General features: G+C 34.8%; 1 non-coding gene across 1 annotated transcript; it reads right to left on the reverse strand.

Moving 5' to 3' along the window:
• Positions 1-16,977: 16,977 nt before the first annotated feature.
• Positions 16,978-17,084, reverse strand: LOC114397843. The gene has a single exon (XR_003663460.1). It is a non-coding gene; the product is annotated as a small nucleolar RNA R71 (small nucleolar RNA).
• Between the last annotated feature and the right edge of the window lie 317 nt (positions 17,085-17,401).

Raw genomic sequence — 17,401 nt, forward strand, 5'->3', positions numbered from 1 at the left:
AAATAAATAATAAAGTCATCTCGGCTCCAACAAGGCCGTCTAAGCTTCATACAATTAATATAGAACCTCTATCCTAATGTCACATCCTATCAGAGCGTTGTGTTCCCGTGTCCTCTAGCATGAGGTTCTTCATAGTCATCCACCTATTCATCTGCTCCCTCGAACAAAGTTCAAGATCATCACAGGATTCAAACATAAACAACACACAGGGAGTGAGTTATCACATTCCTTTAACTAATGGAGAGAAACAAGATAACATGTAGGTATAAATATCATATAAACAAAATATAACTTACTTAAGCATCACTCACGTTATTTCACCACTTTGTCACACATTACATCGCAACACCACACATTTCATTCATTTTCACAACATTCATGTACTCAAGGATCAAAACACAATATCATCAAGTCAATCAATATCGATCAATACACAAGCGTTATGCAACATATACACTAAGACTCAATCCTATATGCAATGTGGTAGCATGTCAGTGAAAAACCACATCGGGCGCCTAGGAGTACATGACAAGACAAACCACACACTAGTAAGTCAGGTCACTCTCACTAGGTAAGATCATAGGGAAACCAGTTAGGGTCATAGTGTTTTGCTAGAATGCTCCAACCATATGGGATCAACATAAGCTTAAAGTGTTGGATCAAGTGGCCTCGGAATAATTAAGAAGGGGGGGGGGGTTGAATTAATTATTAATGTACCTTGACTAATTAAAAACTTATCCTTCTTAATGTTACTAGATTCAATTAGGCTTTTACTACGAAGTTAAGAAAGTAAAGAACAATAATTGAAACTTAACCAAAAGTAAAAGTAATAATTAAAAGTGCACAACGGAAATTAAAGAGTATAGGGAAGAAGAAGACAAACACAAGAATTTATACTGGTTCGGCAACAACCCGTGCCTACATCCAGTCCCCAAGCAACCACCGGTTCTTGAGATTTCTTTCATCCTTGTAAAATCCTTTACAAGCAAAGATCCACAAGGGATGTACCCTCCCTTGTTCTCTTTGAACAACCAAGTGGATGTACCCTCCACTTGAACTGATCCACAAGAGATGTACCCTCTCTTGTTCTCAGTTACAACAACCCAAGTAGATGCACCCTCTACTTGTATCACAAAGGATGTACCCTCCAATGTGTTCAGACAAAGAATTCTTAAGCGGTTAGTCCTTTGAATCTTTGTAAGGGGAAACAAAAGATATCTCAGGCGGTTAGTCCTTTGAAATCTTTTGTTTAAGGGAAAGGGAAGAATCAAAAGAATTCTCAGACCGAGTCCTTTTGAATTCTCTTGAAAAGGGAGAAGGGAGACACAAAAGGATTCAGGCGGTTAGTCCTTCGTTCTTTTGGAAAAGGGAGAGAAGAGACACAAAAAGAATTCAGACGATTAGTCCTTGTTGAATTCTTTTTGGCAAAGAGAGAAGAGAATGAAAAGATATAACACCCTTTTGTTTTCAACGTTCAGATACACTGGTAATCGATTACCAATATATTGTAATCGATTACATTATTTAAAAAATATTTGGAACATTGCAAATTCAGTTAAAAGCTTTTTGAAATCAAATTCTATCACTGGTAATCGATTACAGGAAACTGGTAATCGATTACCAGAGAGTAAATACTCTGGTAACTTAGAAAAATTTGAGAAAACTCTTTTGTAAAACAAAATTGTGCTATGTTTGGTTTTTGAAAAATCCTTTTCAATACTTCCTTTGTGAAGTCTTGACTTGTTGCTTCTTGATTTCTTCTCTTGAATCTTGAATTCATCTTCTCTTGAATCTTGATTCTTCTTGATGTCTTTTCTTGAATCTTGAAATCAATCTTGATCTTGAACTTGTTGACTCAATCTTGAAATCATTCTTTTGGGCTTTTTGTCATCATCAAAAATACTTGATTCATCATCATGAAATTTGCTTCTACATAAAGGAGCACTCAAACCGGGTGACCCCTAAGTCCTACACTCTGAAGAGTCCGTCAGGGCCTCTTCCCCCTGATTCAGGTCCAACCCAAAAAATATTTTAGCACACAGACTCTATCGATGAATTGTACAAAACACACGACTCCTCAATTGTTCTCAAAATAGTTTTAACTCGTCGCCCTTTAAGGGTCTTAACATTAAATCGTCACCATTAAAGGGACTTAGCATTAACTCGTCGCCCTTAAAGGGTCTTAGCATTAACTCGTCGCCCTTGAAGGGTCTTAGTATTAACTCGTCGCCCTTAAAGGGACTTATAGTCGTGTGATTGTACAATCCATAGTTTACAACTCAATTCATACAACATCTCAATGTACACAACATCTCAATCACGTGCATACTCAGTTTATCGCATACACTCGGTCTCAATCACAATGGTAAATCTCAAAATAGCATGTTATCACACCTCATGAATCATATACACTTTACCTATGAACTATGCGATATACACAATTATTCAATTGTTTTCAAAATCATTTTAACTTGTCGGGTTCCCACAGTGGATCTCATCACAATACTCGTAGCCCTTAAAGGGTCTTACAATTGTGTGATTGCACAGTTCATAGTTCACAACTCAATACACACATCTCATCCCAATACACATGTATTTCATCATCCGTCACATGTTCAATTTATCACATACTCACAATTTGAATCATCATTTCATAATCTCAACATATCAATGTATACAAAAGATTTTATCACAACATGGGGTGTCAAACTCCTAAAATAGTTTCTCACAATTATATCAAAATCATGGATCAAAACACAAAAACATCAAGAGTACTCAAGTTTATCAATCAGTTCTCATCAGAACATCAATTGACACGTAGAACACAACAATATTGTATTTATAATCATAAAGGGAAAATTATAATTTAATAAACATCCCAAAATAAACTCAAATTTAGTTCTCTAAGGATCTATACACATGTTCATTCTAACCCCCAATTGCGATAAACTCATCCCTGACCTCTAAGCGGGCTCACGTGTCTTCCGACATCAATAGTGGCATCTCTAGCGGTTCCTTGAGATTCCTCCAGTTTTTCCTCCGACCGCTCTGATAGAGTTCCCAAACATCAGAGAGATAGAGAAGAAATTGAAGCCTCCACTTGTACTGTCTTCATGCGATTTAGTTTTCTCTATCCATGAATATTATCTCACAAATCCCAACGGTGAAGATGTGCAGAATTAAACTGCGAACAACATAAGAAAATTTCACAAAAATCCAACGGTTAACGAAACCGGTATCGTAGTTTTACTGAGACCATTTTGGGTTTTTGCGGGAAAAGAGAAAGTTATGGTGCAAAGGGTATTTCTCTTATCTCAGACATGTTTTTGCAATTCGCAACAGTAAGAATGCTCAGAATCGGGTTGGAAATGTGGTGATAAAATTTCACGACGATCCAACGGTGAATGAGTTCGAGATCGTCATTTTTCTGAGACAGATTTGGTGGACTGCGGGAAAAAGAAAGAATTTTAGGAGGAAAAGGGGAAAAATGAAAATGAGGAGAAGATGAAGTATCGTCGGTGTGAAAACTGACCTAACACGTTCTATTTATAGTTAGAGTACTTACCACTTATTATTTACTTTATTTTTCTTTGTCTATTATTTTATAAAAATAAACTATATTTTATCCCCTATCAAATGAATAAATAAAATATCATTTTTATTTTCTCTCAAACCATTATTTTAATTAATAAAGTTATATCTTTTTATTTATTTAATTATAAAAAAAATCATAATTTTTCTAAAACTCTATTTATTTATAATTAAAAATCCTTTTAAAATTAGCTTTCGAAAAAAGGAAATGTTACACCTGACTCTCATGCCCATCTCATAGACATTATAGCAAAGATCTTCTATTTTTTGATATTCTCTTGTCAAGATCAATGTTGGTAGAACTTGGAGAAAATAATTCTTTTATTTGATGTTTCTTTATTTTTTTTTTCTACAAAGTAGTTATTTAGAATAAAATTTATAATTTTTTTAACTATATCATCAAAGAATTAGAATAAACTAACGATTTTATTTGTTGAATGTTACAAAATATGTATAATAAAATAAAATAAAAGAAGGAAGTTCATTTTACCATGTCTTGAATTTTGCAAAATTAGGATTGTCTAGGTTGATATAGATGCTTGTACTTGAAGTTGAGTTGATTGAATACTCATCTAAAAGAAATTATTAAAATATAATTGTTAGCAAATTAAAGTTATTATAGTAAATAAAATATAAAAAAATTTATAGTAAGCAAAAAGTATGATATAGACTTAATTGAATTGAAATTATTTATTTATTAAATAAGTTGAAATGAAAACAATACTTAAGATAGTAAAGAAACATCTCAAATAAATAAATAAATATCAAATTAAATAAATATGCTAATATAAAAATAAAGGGATAGGAAATTATGTATCAATTTTTATTTAAATGTTATTTAAAGATTATATATATATATATATATATATATATATATATATATAACTTAATATAAAAATTAAATTTAGAAAAATAATTTCAATTTCTCCTTTCTCTAAATCATCAATTTTGTTGATGTGGCAGCGTAATTGTGAGGAACTCAACTTTTATATATTATCCTTTGCATGTGTTTGGCTTCCGGCAAGTACACCGGATCACACAAGTAATATAAAACGGTAAGAACTGAGTAACGAAGATTGTGGTACTAAACTACTTGAACTTCAGGACGTGCAATGCTGGTAAAAAAATAGTGGTACTGAACTACTTGAATAATCCTCAAGGGTAATCCTCTGGTCATGCTCTTCTGCCATGGTAATGGCTTCAGGTAATTGAGTGGCAGATTCCCTTGATGATGGTGAATCAGGTGATAATAAGTTAGAGAAATGAGTCTCCTCCTCAAGAAAGGATGCAACTGTTCTGTCTTGCAGAAGTTTGCTTCTCCTCTCGGCCCTGTTCCTTCGCAATGTAGCTTCAATTTCTAAGTCTAGAGGAACTAAATTGCCTGTGGGAGATCTATGCATATACAATACTAATAGAACAGCGGTTATCCAGTTAAACAGGAAAAGACAAATAGAATTTATGAACAAATATTCACAAAAACAATCAAAGAATAACAAATAAAGAATAGACACCTAAAAACGAGCTAACTTCCCAAATAAAAAGAAGTTCCCCGGCAACGGCGCCAAGAACTTGTTCGGCTTCCGACAAGTGCACCGGATCGCACAAGTAGTATAAAACGGTAAGAATCGAGTATCGAACACTCGAGGAACTTGTGTTATTTGGTAAGCTATTTCAGCAAATAGGCGTCTAGTGTGTAAAAGTAAGTGTGAATATGAACAAGTGTATAAACTATCTGTGCAAAAAGAAAGAAAATCATGCGAGAGAAATGATGTGTAAAAACAAGTAGAGAACACGTTGGTCTTCCTAATAGGTGCTTGATGCTAAAAAGATATTCTCTATCTAACAATGCTCATGTGTTCTTATGGTGTCTCCTGAGATACTAAACCCTGATTCCTCATTATAGTTTAGCCTAATCCTGATCAAGTATCGTCCGCAGATTCCTCTTGTAAGACTAAACTCAACTAGGATCGCATTAAGACACACATACTCAACTAACTTATCGCACCCCGATTCCTCATGAAAGCACGACAACTCAGCCCTGCACTATCAAGGACTTTAGAGTCAGACCAATTTCCACTGTTGAATGACCCTAACAAAGCATGCATCTACGTGATCAAGGTAAAGGCATACTAGAATGAAAAGCAGATAGCATAGAGAACACATAAAACATCATTAAATAGATAGAAATGTATTTGCATCAGGTACCTACAGGGAAGATCCAACAGAGGATTTAGCTTTCCATACCAGGAAGCCTTCTTAACAACAAAGAGAAGAACAAGATGAAAGATTGCAAAAAGACAAGTGGTGAGGATGTCTCCTTCACCTCTAGGATCTCACAATCACTCACAAACTCATCTCAAACTCTCAAACCGGCTCCTGCTTCAAGCTCTGGTCTTTGCAGATCTTCACACAGTAAAATCTCTCAAAACTCTCTGGAACTTGGACCTTTCTCTCTCTAGAAACCCCAAACATGCAAACCTCTGAATCCCAGTCCAAACTCCCCTCACAAAATTTGATTTCAGGCTTAAATAGGTGGCCTTGTTCATGCTCGTGCGCTTAGCGCACGTACGGACTGCTTAGCGCACGTTAGTGATTTTTGGCTTAGCGTGCCTTTCTCGCTTAGCGGATGAACTGAAGCGGTGCGCTTAGAGAGATGAAGCGGTGTGCTTAGCGAACATGTACAACTCATCTTCTTCTGGATTCTTCCTCGTGCTTAGCCCAAGAGTGTTGCGCTTAGCAGATGCTCGCTAAGCCAACAGATTGGCTTAGCGAGAAGGTGAAAACAGCCTTTTCCAAAGCTTGCCTAATTAACCTGAAATTGAGAGAAAATGATTATTAAACACACAAAATGAAAATACTAAGTATTTATTACCTATACTTAACAGAAAATACTTATAACATTACAAAATAACTATAAATTGGGAGAGTTTGATACAATTTATACACAAAAGTTAGTCGTTTTCACCGATTAACAACATGTTTCTTTGACAAGTTTGTATGCATCATTTGTTGAGACAATTCTTAAATTATGTATAGTGTATAAGTTATCTTCTTGTAAAATATTATGATATTTTGAAATCATATTCTCCCATATCGCTACATGTAGTAGAGTTTCCTGTTGCAATATATTTTAAAGTGCAAATTAGATCAAAATTAAAAATATTAAATAAATTTAATCAATATAGAATTTATTTAAAGTAATTTAATGTTAAAAAAATTGCATTTTGTGATATTTAATGTTGGAGATAGTAAATAAATTTATATTTTTAATAGTTAAAGTTGATGTGAAATATATTTTTTACAAACTAATGTCAAAAATAAAAAAAAATTCAGCTTCGTTTAACCAACATATTTTTTTATAGATTAGTTTGAAAAATAATTTTGGATCATGAACTTTGTTGATGTGTAATATTTATTTTTATTTATATTTATAGAGCAGAAAGTATATTAGAATTTAGAAATTACTCATATGAAAAAATTGAATAGTTTATAAAATGTAAAAGAAAATGGTTATAGAATGTATAGAACATTGAAGAATGAGTCCTGTGAACATGAGAAACATTTGGAGGTCAGTAAGATTGAATTGAAATGTTTTGATATAGACTTTGTTATGTTGTGAGTAATATTGAAGAAGGAAAAAAAGAGAAGTGATAGACACAAAAGGAGAATGCTCTTCTTTCTCCAAATCATTAATTTTGCTGACGCGAGAGCGTAATAGTGAGGAGTAAGATTGAATTGAAATGTTTTGATATAGGTTTTGTTATGTTATGAGTAACATTGAAGAAGGAAAAGAGAAGTGATAGACACAAAAGGAGAATGCTATCCTTTTTCCAAATCATCAATTTTGTTGACATGATAGCATAATAGTGAGGATCTCAGCTTTTATATATTATAAATAGATAAATGACTTGTGTGTAGCAACACTTGATTTTATTTTCTTATAATATTTATATATTTTAATTTTTTCCCTAAAAAATGTAATTTATTAATTACAAAATAATAAGGAACACATTAAAAATTACAAGAATATAAAAGATAGTGAAATAATTTTTTTTACAAGACTCATGTTATTAGAATGATAATACACAATTATAAATGATTTTTTTTTAATTTTTTTTATCTTGGGTCAAAGATCACAAGTGTTTTTCCATTCATTGAATTAGAGATTAATCCTGTTTGTGATTACAATGTAGTCGCTGCTAATCCAAGGGGATTTTGCATATGAAAAAAATTGAATACAAATTCTTCCACTAAATAAATTATGTCCCACATGTAAACCTAACAAAGTCTTGTATCATTGCATTAATCCTATGAGTTAAATGGTGAATTTAAAAGAACTTGATGTTGAATTTGTACATTAAATTCGTGGTTTGTATAGTAATATCACCTATTAAATTAATTTAATATTAAGCATAAGATTCTTTTAATATTAAATTAATTTAATTGATAACTTTTTTGTTTTATTTCTCTTCATCCCTGCCTTTTTCCCTCTTAATATTTTTGTAATATTCCTTGGAACTCATCATCCCTTTCCAAGGACAAGAAACTCTTACTTGATGCCTCAGTAAATACCCTCTTCTCCATCTACCATTACTATGTCTGTCTCTTGTCTTAATTTCCTCCATCTTTTGAAAATATGGTTTTTCTTTTTCTTTTGGCAGAATGGGTCTTGGAAATGCTTTTAGGGAAATAGTGATGAGAACAAGGAGTTGATGTTTAGTATAGAGGAACCTCAAAATACTTATTGAAGTTGAGCTAGAGGTACTTTTCAAGGGTGAGAGGTTCAATGATAAAGGTTGTGATTTGAAAGTGAAGGCTTCCCTTTTCTGGAGATCACGTTGCATATATAAACATGCTGATTTGGTGGCACATGTACTAAATTCAAGTTTTATTTAAGTGACTCGGAGTCTATTTATTTTAAAGTTGGATAAAATTGATTTTCATATGCAGCCAAAGAAGCAACAAACACCTTTATATATAATATTATAACTAGACGTGTCTTTTTTATTAGATGGATATAAATTCATTCAGGCAAGTGTTGAAGTTTGTCAAGCGTGGCAACATATTTGGAAGGCAATTTTATGAAGTTAAGAATTGTTGAGGTGAGTATATACTAGTTATTCATTATAAACTGGAACTTTGGTTTTAAGCTTTTATTTTACTCCATTAATTCATTTTAAGCAAAAGAGTATTGATAATGATTTTTTGTAAACATTATGCTCTTTGATTTTTGAACATTGGTATTTTTTTTTCCTTTTTTTGATATTTGGATATTTGACATCTCTGGTGTAATTAGTTTAGGTTGATAAACTACTAGCACTTGGGATCAATGTAATATGAGAAATTTGTTCTTAGTAAATTAATTATACTTGGATGACATACTTTAGACGTTAACTTTTAAGGTTTTCTATATGTGAATATTAATCTACGTAGATGAATGAAGAACCAAATAATATTAATTGAAATGCATTAAAATATTTGTTTAGGCTTTTAATGAAGATCACAGGGAGGGAAATAAAAAGACCTGCATATATATATATATATATATATTATTTTAGAAAATGACATTCTATATGGGTTGTCCAGTAACCGATGTTTGATGTTGAAAGTGACTATACAACATTGGTTATAAGAAAAACTGATGTAGAAAAGACACTTTCTACATGGATTTTATGCAAAACTGTCTTTGAAAGACACTTTCTACAATGGTTTAAAAACTATCATCAAAAGCATTCAACTTTCAATAAAGGTAATTTCGACATCGATTAAAAACCATCATTAAATTCCTTTCAGAGTTGTCATTGAAAGATTTTTTTGTAGTAGTGTGCCACCAATTATTGTACAACTCATAGATAAGTAAGCTGATGTGTTTGGAGAACTGAATGGGTTACCTCCTTCCAGGCCTAGGTTTGATCATCAAATTCCCTTAAAAGAAGGGACCAATCCATTTAGCCTCTGACCTTATAGGTATTCAGTAATTTAGAAGGACATTGTGGATAACCTTGTTGATGTTATGTTGCAACAAGGAATTATTCAACATGGCAATAATCCTTTTGCATCCTCGGTTGTTTTAGTGGGGAAGAAAAATGGTTCTTGAAGGTTATGTGTTGACTATAGGAGACTTAATCAACACACAATTAAAGACAAATTTCCTATTCCCTTGATAGAGGACTTAATGGATGAACTAGACAGATCTATAATTTTTCTGAGCTTGATTTAACTTTTGGCTATCATCAATTGAGAATGGTAGCTACTGAGGAGTATAAGACAACCTTCAAAACACATTGGAAACTATGAAACTTAGTGATGCCTTTTGGGCTCACTAATGCACCTACAACTTTTCAGGTTCTAATGCATAATGTGTTCCATCCTTCTTTAAGAAGATTCATCGTCATCTTCTTTGATGACATTCTCGTTTACAATCCAACTATAGAGGATTATGCTACTCATTTGGAACTTGTGTTCCAAATTAACAAGGAGCATAAAATTTTCTTAAAGAAGGATAAATGTTGCATTGCCATTTCCAAGGTTGAGTATCTAGGACACTTCATTACTAAGGAAGGTGTGTCTACTGACCCTTCTAAGGTATAAGCTGTAGCAACCTGGCCACAACCTTCTAACATCAATAAATTGAGAGCTTTCCTTGGCCTTGATAAGTACTATAGAAGGTTTGTGCTTTACTTTGGAAAAATTTCCAAGCCACTTAATGACATGTTGAAGAAAAAAAACTTCCATTAGAATGACGATTCAGTTGCTACATTCCAAGCCTTGAAGTAGGCCTTTATTCTAGCTTTTGTCCTGGCACTCCTTAATTTTTCTAAGCCATTTGTGGTTGAGAAAAATGCCTCTAGTACTACCATTGGTGCAATACTTATGCAGGACAGACATCCAATTGCCTATATTAGCAAATCCTTGGGTCCAAAACAACAAGTAATGTCTATTTATGAGAGGAAACTCCTTTGCTACTGTATATATAGTCCAAAGATAGGGCACTTATTTGTCTCAAAACCCTTTTGTCATTAAAATAGATCAAAAGAGCATCAAATTTTTGTTAGAGTAGCGACTTAACACCCCTTTTCAACAGGCATGGATGTCCAAGCTCATGGGATTTGATTTTGAAATCCCATATAAGGAAGGGGTGGAAAATAAGGCTGCAAATGCTCTTTCCAGGAAATCTAGGCCTGAACTACTACCAATGATGCTTGACAATGCATAGGAGGGTTTGTTTGACAGTATTAAGGTCTCTTGGCACCAAGATCCTTCATTGTAGACAACCATTAAGGATTTGCATTCGAACCCTACATCACACTCCAAGTGTACTTGGTACAAGGATGAATTAAGAAGAAAAGGCAAGCTAGTTAATGGGGTTGATTACAAAATCAAGAAGCCGATTCTTCATTGTTTACATGATTCCCCGTTTGGTGGTTATTCGAGTAGATATGTAACAACAACTAGGGTGAAGTCACTTTTCTTTTGGAAGGACATGAACAAAGATATTCAACAATCTTGTCATAGAAGCAAACCAGATTTAGTTGCATCTCCTGGTCTGTTCCAGCCTCTCCCAATTCCTAGCAAGGTTTGGAATCACATCAACATGGACTTCATTGAAGGTTTGCCTTCTTTAGTGAGAAAACAAGTTATCTTCGTGGTAGTGGATAGGTTGACCAAATATGCTCATTACTTGTGTCCGTATCCCACCCTTATACTGCCTTTGATGTTGCCCAACTTTTCTTAGATAACATCTTCAAGTTACATGGCATGCCTAGTACGATTACTAGTGACTGAGACCCCATTTTCCTTAGCAATATTTGGAGTGACTTATTTAAGCTTCAGGGAGTTTGCTTAAATAAATCTACTACATATCACCCTCAATTTGATGGGCAAACTAAGATTGTCAATAAATGCCTTGAAACATATCTCTGTTGTATGTGTTCCGAGAAGCCTTCCTCATAGTCTAAGTGGTTATCTTTAGCTAAGTGGTGGTACAATACCAATTTCCATTTAGCAATTCAAACTACCCCTTATGAAGTAGTTTATGGCCCGCTGCCTTCCATTCACCTTCCTTATCTTCTCAGAGAGTCCTCCATAGTGGATAGAACTTTAAATGCTCGAGAGGTTGTCATCAAGATCTTGCAATTTCATCTCCCGAGGGCTCAGAATCACATGTCTCAACAAGTTGAAAAACACATGGGTGATAGGAGTTTCACAATTGGTGACTTTGTTTACCTCAAGTTGAAACCTTATAGACAACATTCTATTTACCACGACATTTTTCACAAGCTTCTTCCAAAGTTTTATGGTCCTTTCAAGGTGATTGATAGTATTGGCAAGGTTGTTTAACAACTGGAGTTACCTTCATCTGCTACAATACATAATGTCTTCTATGTATATAAATTAAAATTATGTTGATACCCCACTACCAATTCAATTTAGTCCCTCCATCTTACTGCAACTGTCCTGAATCCTCAATGAGAACCAAAGGTTATTTTGGATAGGAAATGGTTAAAAGAGGTCGTGTGGCAGCTACCAAAGTGTTGATCAAGTGGAAAAATTTTCAGGTAGAGCAAACTACTTAGGAGTTCTACTATGATCTTTTTAAGAAGTTTCCTAACTTCCACAGTTGAGGTTAAGGGTGTTCTTGTAGGGGAGGGTATTGTTACAGTAATCACTTACTATTAACAATCACCAACTATGCCATGGGTTATTTTCATTTCAAATACTTTGGTATTTTCACATTTTTACCATGTTAGGAGTTTTATTTTTACTGTGAGGTTGTTTTTCTTGTTACAAGTTGATGTGGCTTGGTGTAGAATATTCCAGATTGTATTGGTAGGGTGTAGTACTCGTGCTAATTAGCAAGGCTTTGAGCCAAATTAAAAATATCTCATCATCATTCATAAAAATTACTCTTTCTCGTCTAACTAATTCTCTGCACCAAGCTCTATTCTTCCATTGGGCCTCCTGCTTAAAGCTTAGAATATTTATTGATTCTCCCTAAAAATCCAAATATGTTAAGACATCTCTATGAGTTGTGACCAAAGCGGAAAATTTGTCCCCTAGCATAAAGTAACATGTTCAAAATATTATTCAAATAATACAGAAACCCATGTCCCAACGTCACATCCTATTAGAGAATTATGTTTCAGCTTCCTCTAGCATGAGGTTCTCCATAGCCATCCACCTAACCATCTGTTCCCATGAACACAAAATTCGAGATCATCACATGATCCAAACACAAACAACACACAGGGAGTGAGTTATCACATTCCTAACTAATAGAGAGAAACAAAACAACATAGATATACATATCATATAAATGAAATACAACTTACTTCAACACAACTCATGCCATTCCACCACTTATCGCATAACATCACATCTCAACGCTACACGTCTCACACATTTTCACATCTTTCATGTACTCAAGGATCAAAACACAATATCACTCAACCAATCAATATTGATCAATACACAAGTGTTATGCAACAAATATACCAAGACTCAATCTTATATGCAATGTGGTACCATGTCAATGAAAAACCTCGTTGGGCGCCCAGGAGTACATGACAAGACAGACCACACACTGGTAAGTCAAGTCACTTTCAATAGGTAAAGTCATAGGGAGACCAGTCAGGGTCACTCTGTTTTGTAAGAATGCTTCAACCATATGGCATCAACATAGGCTTCAAGAAACATTCAAATCAAGTGTATTTACCCCCAAGGTCTACACTCCAAAGAGTCCGTTAGGGCCTCTCCCTCTTGATTTAGGTCCAACTTAGAAAATATTTTAGCACGGATACTCTATCTATGAACTATACACAACACACTACTTCTCAATTGTTCTCAAAATAATTTTAACTTGTCGCGCCTCAAAGTGATTAAACTTGTTGGGTTCCCACAGTGGATCTCATCGCAATACTCGTCACGCATTAACTCATCACGCTTAAAGGGTCCTAGAGTTGTGTGATTGTATATTTCATAGCTCACAACTCAATGCACACAACAACTCAATGCACACAACATCTCAATACACATGTGTGATCTCACAATTTAACACATACTCAACTTGTCACTTACACATAGTTCATCACATATTTAATTTGTCACTTACTCACAATTTCAATCACAATTTCATGATCTCAATACAACAATTTATCATGCTAATTTAGTAAATCTTATCCAAAATACAAACAATTTATACAAAAATACTTCTCACAACATGGGGAGTAAAACCCCTCAAATAATTTCACATAATCATATCAAAATCAAGGAATCAAAATCGTAGGCCAAAAACACGAAAACAACAAGAGCACTCAATTTTATCAACCAATTCACATCAGGACATCAATTGGTCTGTCAAACACAATAGTGTCGTAATTATAATCATAAAAGGAAGAATTATAATTCAATAAGCATCCCAAAATAAATTCAAATTTAATCCTTTAAGGATCCCTACACATGTTCATTCTAACCCTAATTGCGATAAACTCATCCTCTACCTCTAAGTTGGCCCACGTGTGTAGTCCGGTAGTGATAACGATGCCTCTAGTGCTTCCTTAAGATTCCTCAACCTTTTTCTCTGGTTTCTCTTATCGCAACCTATTGTACAACGCGACGACAAAAGCAAATAAAAGAAAGCACGTTCGTCTCCTAGGGAGAAAACGAGTGGGAGTCGCCACCAACATTTATTTGAGGAACATGTTAGAAAAACCAAAAGAGGTCTGCGAATTTTGAAAAGAAAGGTTCAGGAGTTGTTTACGCATAGGGAAGGTGATGTGCCATCATTTTCTTCTATTTTCTAAACCCTTTTTGCACCATTTTAATTACTGATTGGTCTTAATTGTCAATTAATCAGGCAGTTTTATTATTTGGGCTCATTTAGCTAATTTGATGTTTTTAATCTAATTTCAGGAATTAATGAAACATTGGGCTTAATCCGGATTTTGGTTATGGATTTGAAGAGGGCAAATAAAGCAGCGCTTACCTTAGTTAATTTCTAATTAGGAAATTTCGCAATTTTATTTTATGTTGTTCAGTGTTTATTTCGTTTTGGGCCAGAGTATTGTAATAGGGCCCAGTGACTTTGAGTGACTCTTTTTAAATAGTAGCCTTGGGATTCGTGAAAGGCTATTCTGTTATGCTATTCATTATTTAGAGCTTTTGTTTTAGGGTTTTACGTTTTCTGCTTTGATGCTACTGTTCACGTAATGCAATTTTACGTTTTCTGCTTCTAATTACAATTTTGTTCTTGCTTCTTCTTCTACTCTCATTTACGTTTCTGTTTCATTTACATTTCTGTTCATTTACGTTTCTGTTCATTTACGTTTCTGCTTCATGTTTCATTTGCGTTTTCTGTTTGAATCCATGGAAGACTAGATTTTCTGGTGTTGTTTCCTTTTGAGGACGAAGCCCAACTCTCTTTGAGGTTTTGCTTGTAATGTGGTTTCCTGGCAGTTTTCCCTTCACCAGTTATCCCAAATTCATGAATATTAATCAGTGCACGCTTCGTGTTCGATTAATTGCCTCTGAGCCTAACTTGCGTTCATGCTTAATGGACGAAGGGCTAACTGGTGTATGTGGTGCCTAATCACGTATTGAAAACCCTAAGTTGATTTTCGCTTAGTAAATTGAAATAGGGTTGGATTAAGTGGTTGACTGTTAGGGACGAATTCTCCATAACCCAGGATAAGAGAATGACTTCTGAATCAGAGGAAACAACCCGTTTTTAATATTAGTAGTTTCGTATTCCAGTTTACTTGTTCTGCTCTTTAATCACAAAACAAACAAACCCCCCTCAATCGTTACTGTTACTGCAAGTATATTATGAACATTTGGTTTGTCAATGCTCGTTGGGAAACGACCTAGGATCACTTCCTAGTTACTGCATTTTCATGTTTATTTGATTCGGGTACGACCTCGATCAAATTTGGCGCCGTTGCCGGGGAGCAGTGTCCAAAGGTTCATAATAGCTAGCGTTGTGTGTTAAATTCTTCCGTGTTTTATGTTTAATTGTTAGTATTGTGTTAGTATGTGTGTTAGTGTCGTTTAGTATCTTGATATTTTGTTTAGTGTGTGTTCTGTTTCAGTTTTCCTATTGAGCGCTTCCCCTGTTTCAGTTTTGGGTGTTTTGCTGTGAATAGTGTTTTGCGACGGACTTAGCGACCATTTCTGCTTGCGGCAAACCAGAGTAGTAGTAGAAATCCCTTAGCGACGGATTTTAGCGACCACCCATGCTGAATCATTTGTGATTTTTTGTTTTAGTAGCTAGGGTTGTTATTTTTGGCTGAATTTTTTTGTGGTAACTTCTTTTAATCCATATTTTGTGGGAAAAATAGCTAGAGCCTTTAGTTTGGTCAGATTTGAAAGTTCCAAAAAACTAGCAAATTTTGTGTTTGTCAAAACTTCAAACGGCCATAACTTTTGCTCCGGTTATCAGAATCGCAATTATTATATATGCATTTGGGGTAGAAAAAAATTTCCTACACTATGGTAGCCTGCTGTAGGCTGGTTGAGGTCTCCATCGTTCAAAAAAAGCGATTCTGTCAAAAGTTTTTTTATTTTTCAAGTTTTATTCACTTATTTTTCTTAACCTACCATTTTTAGCTTTCATAGTTAGACTTTGAATTTTTGTCTGAAATTTTTTGTGCTATCTTCTCATCATTTTATAAGGTTGCTCACAAAATTTCAAGTCATTTGGATATCATTTGAGGGTAGCTGTAGTTCAAACCTACACCTTTATTTACATGACAAGGCAACTAGTTGTGTGCATGCTGAATGTAGTGTATGACTAGAGGCAATCCATCTGACTTACAACCCTTTGATCCTGAGATAGATAGGACATTTCACAGATTAGTTAGGCATCATTTTATACCTTTTGATCATTCTGAGCATTCCATTACTGGTGAATCTGTGCATTCTGTTATTGGTGATTTTGAACATCCTGATCTTGAGCATTATAATTTTTAGCATTCTGATTCTGAGCATTCTGATTTTGCACATTCTGAGAACATGGCACAACCTCCACCCCGTGAGAGGACTCTAAGGGAAATGGCTGCACCTGATTTCACCTATGAAAGCTTGTGCATCAAATACCCTGATGAGGATGTCCCATATGTTCTTAAAACTGGACTGATTCTTTTGCTTCCAAAGTTTCATGGCCTTGCAGGTGAAGACCCGCACAAACATTTGAAAGAATTTCACATTGTCTGCTCCACCATGAAACCCCCAGATGTCCAAGAGGATCACATATTTCTGAAGGCTTTTCCTCATTCTTTAGAGGGAGTGGCAAAGGACTGGCTGTATTACCTTGCTCCAAGGTCCATCACGAGCTGGGATGACCTTAAGAGATTATTCTTAGAAAATTTTTTCCCTGCTTCCAGGACCACAACCATCAGGAAGGATATCTCAGGTATTAGACAACTCAGTGGAGAGAGCCTGTATGAGTACTGGGAGAGATTTAAAAAACTATGTGCCAGTTGCCCCCACCATTAGATTTTAGAGCAGCTTCTTCTCCAATATTTTTATGAAGGACTCAGTAATATGGAGAGAAGTATGATAGATGCTGCCAGTGGTGGAGCCCTTGGAGACATGACTCCTGTTGAAGCCAGAAATTTAATTGAGAAGATGGCTTCCAACTCCCAGCAGTTTAGCGCCAGAAATGATGCCATAGTCATTAGAGGAGTGCATGAGGTAGCTACAAACCCATATGCATCATCTGAAATTAAGAAGCTTGAAGGCAAACTGGATGCATTGGTTAACTTGGTAACCCAGCTGGCCTTGAATCAGAAATCTGTACCTGTCGCAAGGGTTT

Source organism: Glycine soja, chromosome 18 (genome assembly GCF_004193775.1).
Source record: "Glycine soja cultivar W05 chromosome 18, ASM419377v2, whole genome shotgun sequence".
NCBI classification, from domain to species: domain Eukaryota; kingdom Viridiplantae; phylum Streptophyta; class Magnoliopsida; order Fabales; family Fabaceae; genus Glycine; species Glycine soja.